Source organism: Sminthopsis crassicaudata, chromosome 5 (genome assembly GCF_048593235.1).
Source record: "Sminthopsis crassicaudata isolate SCR6 chromosome 5, ASM4859323v1, whole genome shotgun sequence".
Lineage (NCBI taxonomy): Eukaryota > Metazoa > Chordata > Mammalia > Dasyuromorphia > Dasyuridae > Sminthopsis > Sminthopsis crassicaudata.
Window position 1 is genome coordinate 298028457 of NC_133621.1, and position 10554 is coordinate 298039010.

Consider the following 10554-nt stretch of genomic DNA (forward strand, 5'->3'; position numbering starts at 1 on the left):
TAAAATGAATGAGCAGGCTGTGACCACCATCAGCTCTCCTGACACCAGCCAATGGACCTGGTATGGAAAATGGTGAAGATGCACAGCTTGAACTTATGGTTTGCTTAGTGCCTTAAGGATGTTGTTTCACCGGATAATTATTTTGGTTGACATTCTCTTAGAGGGAAGCACTGTATTTTCTTTTGAGTGGATGTGTCACCAGTGCAACCAATAGCATCCTAACAATGGTCAAGATAATGTCCGAAGAAGAGCTAACTTTAGTCAAAGAGATTAGCTCCTCAGCCTCCAGGGATCAGGACAATCATAGGAGATTTCTGTGCTTTATAAAATCATCAGTTCCCATCCTTGTTTTCTTTTAACTCACTGATGATAAAAATCTATTAGGATTTCCACTCTTTTAACCTAGAGGTAAGGTCCCTGCACTGACACACATTGGAAATCTGTCTAAACAGGGGTAGAAAAGCTGGAGAAATCCAGAGGTCAGACTCTGGAGACGGGGGGAAAGGCTGCCATCTCAGCTACCTGGGATGGGGCTTTTTTACTTTTACTTCATCCCCTTAGATCACAAGCAAGATCTCTCCTGGAGGGAACTTGCCCTCCACTCCCATGAGGAAGATGATGGCCCTTATTGAAACTTAAATCAACGATGATTCTAGAATTCAGTGTCTTTGCTCCTTTTCGTGCATTCCCCTTTGCTTGTTCTCCTTCCTTTAAGGTGTATTTGGGCTCCAGGGGAATAAGCAATGTTTACAAACATAGTTTGGTACAATATATATCAAGGGTACCAGCTTGAGAAATGGAACTGTAGAAGATAGAATATAAAAAACAGCAAGGCTGTGGGATGATCTACTATGAAATACTTGGTTCTTCTCAGTGGTTCAGTGATCTAGACATTGGACAGAAAACTCCATCTGTATCCAGAAAAAGAACTATGGCGACTGAATGTAAATCCACACATGCTAGGTTCACTTCTTTTTTCTGGTTTTTTGTTTGTTTGTTTGTTTTAATCTCCCATGATTTTTCCCATTTGCTCTGATTTTTCTCTCCCAATATAATTCATAAAATAATGTATATTTAAAAAATAAACTAAAAAACAAAGAGGATAGAATGTGAGAACATAGAAGGTGAGAACTGTAAGATAGATTTTAGAACAAAGAATATCAGAGTGAGGAGGCCCTTAGAATATGGAATGTTCAAATTGGAAGGGGACCTTAGGACATGGAATGTCCAAGCTGGAAAGAACCTAAAACAGGGAATATCAGAGCTGGGAAGGGTTTTAGAATATAAAATGTCAGGACAGATTAGGAAATTGAGTTCTGAATCAAGAAAATAGGTAGGCTAGTTCCTCCACTTGCAAAGTCAAGCAAGAAAGGTGATTTTCAGTTCCCATGTTGGAACTTTCTGGGAAATTCCACTGTGAGACTCATATAAAGCCCATAGAGCTGTGTGGGCAGGAGTACTGGGGTGTGTGTGTGTGTGTGTGTGTGTGTGTGTGTGTGTGTATGTGTGTGTGATTAACTTAGTCATGGACCATGTCTAAATGAAGGTTAAGAGCTACATCTTGCTTCCAGCCCCAGCACCTGGCACATAGACGCTCATAATAAATGCTTTTGAATTAATTGGCCGATTTCTTGTCTTTATATCAATAGTCCCTAGCACAATGTCTGACACATAGTAGGAATTTTATAAGTGATTGTTGATATAATACTACCCCATGAAGAGGATGGTTTCAGAGAAACCTGGGGAGATGTGCAGGATGGATACAGATTGAAGTGAACAAGATTAGGAAAACAATCTATACAATAATATCATGAAAGAAAATCAGCTTTGAAAGAGAACTCTGACTACACAATGACCAGCCATAATTATAGGAAATAAGGATGAAGGATGCTTCCCACCTTCTGATTGAGAAGCAATGGACCAGATGTGAAGAATGAGCTACCCATTCTGGGACTTGGCCAATGTGAGAATTTGTTTTGTCTGATTGCACACATTAATAAATGTGTGTAATCAGGATTTTTTTTCTTTTTCTGGGGGGAGGGGAATTAAAGAAATGCTTGATAATTTAAAATTTTTTAAATAAATATTTTTTAAAATTAAAATTTAAAAATATTTTAAAAATTTTAAATTAAATTTTAAAAATCAAAAATTAAATTTTAAAAATTAAAAAATAAATATTTTTAAAATAAAAATTTTTTAAATAAATTTTTAAAATTTTAAAAATTTAAAAATAAAAGAGTAATCTTTAAAAAACACATTTTAAAAAGATTGTTCCTGGCTCTTCTCAACAATGAGATAATTCAGTCAGTTCCAGTGATCTTGTGATGAAGATGACCATCTACATCCAGAGAGAGGGCTGTGGGAACTGAATGTGAATCACAACATAGTATTTTCACTTCTTTGTGATTGTTGCTTGAATTTTATTTTCTTTCTCATTTTTTTTCTTTTTGATCTGATTTTCTTATGCAGAAAGATAATTGTATAAATATATATGCCTATATTGGATTTACATGTATTTTACCATGTTTAACATATACTGGATTACTTGCCATCTAGGGGAAAGGGGTGTGGTAAGGGAGGGAAATTGGAACACCAGGTTTTGCAAGGATCAATGGTGAAAAATTATCCTTGCATTTTTTTTTCCTTAGATAATTGGGGTTAACTGACTTGCCCAGGGTCACACAGCTAGAAAGTGTTAAGTGTCTGAGGCCAGATTTGAACATAGGGCCTTCTGACTTGAGGGCTGGTGCTCTATTCACTGCGCCCCCTAGCCTTGCATATGTTTTGAAAATAAAAAGCTTCAATAAAAAAAAAGAAACAAAACAAAACAAAATAAAAAGATCAACCCCTTCCCCCAATGATTGTTGATGAGGTTGGAAAATAATATCATCTGAGCTAAAATCCAATGAGAATGGAGGCCATGTAACATACCCTGGAGAGATACTTTATAGAAGGGCAAAGTTTGAAGTATGTCTGGAGTATGATCACCATAAAGAAAATGTTACAAAGCATATCGTTTATGGATCAGTTGAATATATTAGACTGATTGCCATGTAGAGGAGGGGATGAAGGGAAGGATGGGAAATTTTGGAACACAAGGCTTTGAAAGTGTCAATGTTGAAAAATTATCTGTACATGTTTTGAAAATAAAAAGCTTTAATTAAAAAAAAAAGGGGGGGATCAGTTGAAACAATTAATGGGAAATTCAGAACGGAAAAGAATGAAAGGGGATACACCACTCACAAGGGGGACAAGTGCCTCCTTGGGATGATGGCAAGAGCACTAGGTGGGATTTCATCTTAAGCCTTCCTGATTTTAGGCCCAGTATGGAAGATAGGGTTTGGAGAGAACTCAGATGAGAAGCAGGTAAAGACAGGGCAATAAACTTTAAAAGGAAGATATAGTAAAGGAGGCAGAGGACCAAGGATAGGTCTTTGACCTGATTCCCCGTTCTCCTACTCAAGAAGCTCCAGTGGCTCCTTTCTGTCTGGCATTTAAGATCAGACTGTCTCATTTGACTTTAAATTGAGAATTTGGTTCTAACCTATTTTTCTAAAATCTTTGCACATTCCACCTCACCAGGAGCTCAGTGGTCTAGCCCAACTGAACATGCTCTAAGCATCCCTCATTTTAAGGCAGCTATGTAGCGCAGTGGATAGAGCACCAGCCCTGAAGTCAAGAGCACCTGAGTTCAAATTTGGTCTCAGACACTTAACACTTCCTGGCTGTGTGACCCTGGGCAAGTCACTTAACCCCAATTGCCTCAGCCTAAAAAAAAACCAACAACAACAACAACAAAAAAAAAAAAACACAAAAACAAACAAACAAAAAAAGCTTGTTGCTGGCTTAATTAATACATTACAATTCTAGCATGAATTTACCAATATTTTCCCATTCTAACGTTGGATAGTTTCCAAGGTGTGACTCTCCTGGAAATGCGCAATCTACAGGAAGAGCTTTGATTGAGGAAGCAGAATCTCACTCAACTATCCTGCTGTTCATTCCAGCGCTGACATAAGCTAAAACTTTATTTCATTATTTCTTTATTTCCAAGAGTATTTTATTTTTTCAGATACAAGTAAATATACTTTTCAACATTTTTGTAAAGCTGTGTTTGAAATTTTCTCTCCTTTCTCCCCACCCCCTTCTCAAGAGAGCAATCAATCTGATATAATTAAGTATATGCAATCTTGATGTAACGTAATTTTGGGGTCCCCTAATCTAGGGGCTTCTTTTCTAATGGTTCAGTAGTCCTAGGTTTCCTGGCTTTGGAGTCTGCCTCAGGAAACTAAGCATACCCAATCTAGCTGATTCTGACCACTGCTTAGCCAGGGAGCTTCTGGCCCCAGGAAACTCCCACTCTGACTCCTGAGACATGAGTGAATAAGACCACTCCTCAATACATTGCTGACTGGTAATCTTTATCATAATAATCTGATCAACCGAGAGCCACTCCTCCCTACCTTGAGCCATAGAATTAGCATATCTATGGTAGAAACTGGATAAAATGACCCTCCTTGGTTCTGTTTTTTTACTGGATTCTCTGAGAATTCAGTCTGCTCAGTAATGGCATCGCATTGTTTTTAATAAACTTTGCCTCTTGATTAGGATATAGGTTCAAGCCTGCAAATTCTCTTGAAACACTTCGCAACACTGTCCTGGGACTTTTGCGGTCCCCTCTTCTCAACCTCAACAATCCCATATTTAACCTATATCAGATTGCTGTCTTGGGGAGAGGTGAATGTTTGCATGTATTTTTAAAAAATAAATACTACAATAAAATTTTAAGTGGCAAATATCCCCCAAATGTACAATCCTTTAAACATATTTCTATATTTGTCATGTTGTACAAGAAAAAATCAGATTAAAAAAGGAAATAGCCACTAGAAAGGAAAAACAAGTAAAAAGGTGAAAATTTGTGCAAGAAAAAAAAATCAGATTAAAAGAGGGGAAAAGCCATTAGAAAGAAAAACAAAAAGGTGAAAATTTGTGCAAGAGAAAATAAGATTAAAAGAGGGGAAAAAAGCCACTAGAAAGAAAACAAAAAATAAAAAGGTGAAAATTTATGCAAGAAAAATTCAGATTAAAAGAGGGAAAAAGCCATTAGAAAGAAAAAAAAAACAAATAAGGTGAAAATTTGTGCAAGAAAAAAATCAGATTAAGAGAAAAAAAGCCACTAGAAAAAACAAAAAGGTGAAAATTTGTGCAACAAAAAATCAGATTAAGAGAAAAAAAAGCCACTAGAAAAAACAAAAAGGTGAAAATTTGTGCAACAAAAAATCAGATTAAAAGAGGGGGGGAAAAGGCCACTAGAAAGAAAAAACAAACAAACAAACAAACAAAAAGGTGAAAATATAATGCTTCTAATCTCATTCATTCTCCATAGTTTTCTCTCTGGATGTGAGGCATTTCCAACCCAAGTCAACCCAATTGGAAATTGTCCTGAATCACCACATTGTTGAGGAGAATCTATAACTTTAATTTAAAAAATAAAAACCACTCTTAGTTGGCTACAAAAGTAGCCAATGGGCAGATAGGGTGGGTCCAGGTCTGGACCTGTAGGCTCTTTGGATGGAAGATGGGGTGCAAGAATGAAAGCCAGTCCTGGATCTCCCATACCTATCAGTTTACAATTGTGTCTCTTAGTTCTTTCAGGCTTCATTAATTCCCAGGATTATAGATGGAGAGTTGGGAGGGACTGCAGAGATCATGGGAGCCAAAAGCAGATTCCCAGGCAGGGGAATAACCTATAGTGACACATGTAAATATCAGAACTGGGGGGTTAACCAACTGATTCTGGCCCTAATCCCAGTGTTCTCACTTCACTATTACTCATGAACTTGATAAAACCAGGTCCATCTTGCCTTTAGCCATGGGATTCCCAGCTTTGCTCCTAATTGTCCCCAAGTAAAAGATGGCCAGATTTGGTGGTGGAAAGAACCTGAATTCTATCTATTGATCTATTTCATTTTACAGATAAGGAAATTGAGGTTAAGAAGGAAAAGAATATCCTGGCCTTCCAAATGCTTTGATTCCAAATGCAGGTAGCATGTGAAAACCTGTGTTTGCATAAGTGAGTATGGTCTGAAAAGTTTAGAAAGTAGCAATAGAATTAGGAAAGTCTTGAAGTTTTTTTTTTCCTCTTTTAATATTTTTATTTTCCCCAGTTACATGTAAAACAATTTTTTTACATTTGTTTTTAAAAGTTTTAAAAGTTCCAAATTTGTTTTAAAAATTTTAAATTGTTTTAATTTGTTTTATTTAATTTGTTTTAAAAATTTGTTTTAAAAGTTTCAGATTCTCCCCCACTTCTTCCCCACACCACCCACTGAGAAGATCCATGTGAATTTGTGCAAAAACATTTCCATAAAAATCATGTTGCAAAAGAAAACATTAAGGCCCCCCCCCACCAAAAAAAAAATACCCTCAAGAAAAAAAAATGCTTCAGTCTGTATTCAAACACAATCAGTTCTTTCTCTGGGTATGGGTAGCATTTTTCATCAAAAGTCCTTCAGAGCAGTCATGGATCATTTTTATTGCAAGAATAGCAAAATCATTCATAGCTAATGACCCCACAATTTTGCTATTACTTTATCCACAATCCATTTCACTTTGAGCTAATGGAGGATTTTTCAGGTTTTTCTGAGAGTTTTTCATTTTGTGTACCATTCAAAAGCTTTGAATTTTAATCCCACCTCTAATACTGGCTATCATAGGCAAGCCCTGAGTTTCAGTTTTCCTCATCTATAAAACAGACACCATTCTATAGGTAGTTGCTGTCTTCCATGGTTGTTTATGAAGCCTTTGTAAATGTTCAGGAGAGAATATCAATGACTCCAAACCACGTTGATTCAATCAATAAGCATTTATTGCTAAATCTAAACCTGGGGAAAGCTAGGAGTCCTAATCAAACAGGAGTCAGAAGAGCCCTGAGTTCAAAACCCACTTTGGACTGAATGTGTGGAATTGCGGCAAGAGACATTTTACATTTTTTAGTCTCAGTTTCCTTATTTGTAAATATCCACTTTATAAAGTGGGGATAATAATGGCACCAAAGATATAGGACTCTTGGGAAAACCCAGTGAGATAAAATATTTTGCAAATCTTAAAGTTTACATAAATGTCAGCTATTGATGTGTTAGGCTGATTTTTAAATTTTTTTTAAAATCCTTTAGATTCCATCCTGGTGAGGAAAATCCCATCATCTAAGTTGCTAAATGCTCTATAATTTGTTTTCTTAGGGAATAGGCTGGAGCACTAAGAAATTAAGTGAATTTTGCACAATAAGGCTTCCTGATTTTTTTTAACAAGTGAATTCTATCAAACTTTTTTTTTTAGCTTTTTATTTTCAAAATATATGCATTTCAAAATAATACAACATTCCCCCTTGCTAAATAAACCTTGTGTTCCAAATTTTTTCTCCATCCCTTTCCCCCACCTCCTGCCTTAGACAACAAGTAACCTGATATATGTTAAACATGTGCAATTCTTCTATATATATTTCTACAATTATCATGCTGGACAAGAAAAATCAGATCAAAAAGGAAAAGACTTCTTGATTTTTTAATTTCTTTTTTTATTAAAGCTTTTTATTTTCAAAACATATGCTTGGATAATTTTTCAACATTAACCTTTGTAAAAACCTTATGTTCCACTTTTTCTCTCTCTTCCCTCCACCTCCCCCCCCCTTTTAGATGGCAAGTAATGCAATATCTATTAAATATGGTAACATATATATTAATACATATGTATAAATATTTGCACAAGAAAAATTAAATCAAAAAGGAAAAAAAATGAGAAAAAATAAAATGCAAACAACAAAAAAAGAAGAATGAAAATACTATGTTGTGATCCACACTGTTTCCACAGCCTTCTCGCTAGGTGTAGATGGCTCTCTTCATCACAAGATCATGGGAACCGGCCTGAATCACCTCCCTGTTGAAAAGAACCTCATCCATCAAAATTGATCATGATATAATCTTCTTCTGATTTTTAAGGCAGGTTTTCTAACCACCCTTGCCCCCATGCCTCACCCTGCCTCCCTCCCTTAACTTTCCTCTTGTCTTCCTCTGCCCAGTTCCTCTGAGCACTGGAGATTTAGACACAAAACAAAACAAAAAAATAACCAGAGTGGTCCCTGCCCTCAAGAAGTCTAGATTCTGTAGAGGGAGAAAAATATACCCACAGATAATAAATATAAGCTAATGTGTGGAAAGAAATAAGACAAACCTAATAAGGGCTATTAGGGAATGCTTACCACAGCATTTGATATCCAAGAGCCAAGCTCTTTTAAAAATACTTTTGATTCCGTCTTGGGGAGGAAAATCCCCTTACCCATGCAGCAGATTGCTAAGTGTTCTAGAATTGATTTTCTTAGGGAATGGGCTGGAGCATCAAGAAGTGAAGGGATGGATAAGGAAGCTGGGGCCCAGAAAGGGGAAGGTAGCAGCTTGAGCTGTTTTGACTGGGATGGGGTTGGGGCAGGAGAAGGTGGGGCTCCTAGCTCATCAGTTAAGTTATATGGTTTAACAAATTTGGAATTCAACCAGAAGTAAAGTCTTTAACAAATAATACTTCTATTTCTCTCTTCTAAGGAACTGGATCCCCTTGAGTAGGCTAGAATATCAAAACGTGTACTTATTTAGATGGGATGGTAATAATATGTATTATTGTTGATGGAATCAAGTATCTGGGACTCTCTCTAAATTACATAGAATAGCGACATTAAAGCTTTCCAACATATTATGTTTCTAAATACTTAAGAAAGATTATTACTGGTTTGGGAGACGTGATGGGAGTTAGGAAGAATAGCCCTGAGTAATATTAACAATCTCAATTTCCGTGACATGATTTTTTTTCTCTAATCACTAAATAGTAATGCAGGGATTACTAATCTCCATTTTTTCAGTTGGGGAAACTCAGTTTCACAGAAGGAAGAGTGACTTATTGATGCTTATACAACGAATAAGGATGGAACCAATATGTCCAGATTTTACATCCTATGCTCTTTCCTCTATTACTCCAATCTCTCTAGCACTCGTTTTATAAAAGAGGAGAGGGGAAAGACACTGAAGAGTAAGAGAGATGTTGGAATATCTTGTTCTCTTCTACTATATTTGGCATCAAAAAGCCTGTTTGCATCCTGGCTTGCTGTTTAATAGATGTGTGACACTGGAGAACTCCCATCTCACTGGGTTCTCAGTTTCTTCATCTGTCAAATGTAGGGAATTGGACTAGACAAGTTTTAAGATCCCTTCCACCTTAGATCCTATTCTATCCTAGCAAGTGGTTGCTGGTATCTTGAAGATCAATGGCAAGGCTGATTCTGTTTCCTAAATTTGGGGGGGTTGATATAGTTTGATCAATTTAGCAAAAACTACTTCCATTCTGAAGTTCCTTTGACTATTGTGGTGTGAGAGAGAGATCAGAGTAAGGGACCCCATTATCTTTGTGTAATAACATGGATAACTAGCTTAGAAAATGATCATAATTTATCTTATTTCCAGAAGAAGAAAAGAAGAAAAAAGAAAAAAAAAAGACAGAAGAAAAAAAAAAAGGAGAAGGAAGAAGAAGGAAGAAGAGGACCACCCCATTATCTTTCTATCATAACATGGATAACTAGCTTAGAAAATGATCATAATTGCATTTCCTTTATCTTATTTGCAGAAGAAAAGAAGAAAAAAGAAAGAAAGAAGAAAGAAGAAAGAAAAAGGAGGAGGGGGAAGAAGAAGGAAGAAGAGGAGGAAGAAGGAAGAAGAGGAAAAGGAGGAAGAAGGAGGAAGAAGGAAGAACAGGAGGAGAAGGAAGAACAAAAGGAGGAAGAGGAAGATGGAGGAAGAGGAGGAGGAAGAAGGAAGAACAGGAAGAGGAGGAGGAAGAAGGAAGAACAGGAAGAGGAGGAGGAAGAAGGAAGAACAGGAGGAGGAGGAGGAAGAAGGAAGAACAGGAAGAGGAGGAGGAAGAAGGAAGAACAGGAAGAGGAGGAGGAAGAAGGAAGAACAGGAGGAGGAGGAGGAAGAAGGAAGAACAGGAAGAGGAGGAGGAAGAAGGAAGAACAGGAGGAGGAGGAGGAAGAAGGAAGAACAGGAAGAGGAGAAGGAAGAACAAAAGGAGGAAGAGGAAGAGAAAGAAGGAACAGAAGGAGGAAGAGAATTTTAAGGTTTATAAAACTCTTACATGTATAAACTGATTTGATGCTTACAACAAACCATTTACAGAGATTTCTTAGCCATTAGCATTCTTTCTCACCAAATTTCATAGCTTTTCATCTCCCCCCCCCCACCAAGATCACCTTCTAATTTGTGTAGTATATATTTTTGCACATCTTATCTGTCTGTCTTAGACTGTAAGTAGAATCTTAAGACTTGGTCAGACCTTTAGAATCTGTCTCTTCCAATTTGCCCAGAATCCCCTCTAAAACAAGGCAAATAGACCTCTGGAATTGTGGGAAGGGCCCTGGTCAGGTGAAACCCCTTTACCTCCTAAAGCAGCAGTTTCCACTTCGGGACAGTCTCAGCTGTTAAGAATTGTCTTTATTTACACAGACACAATATA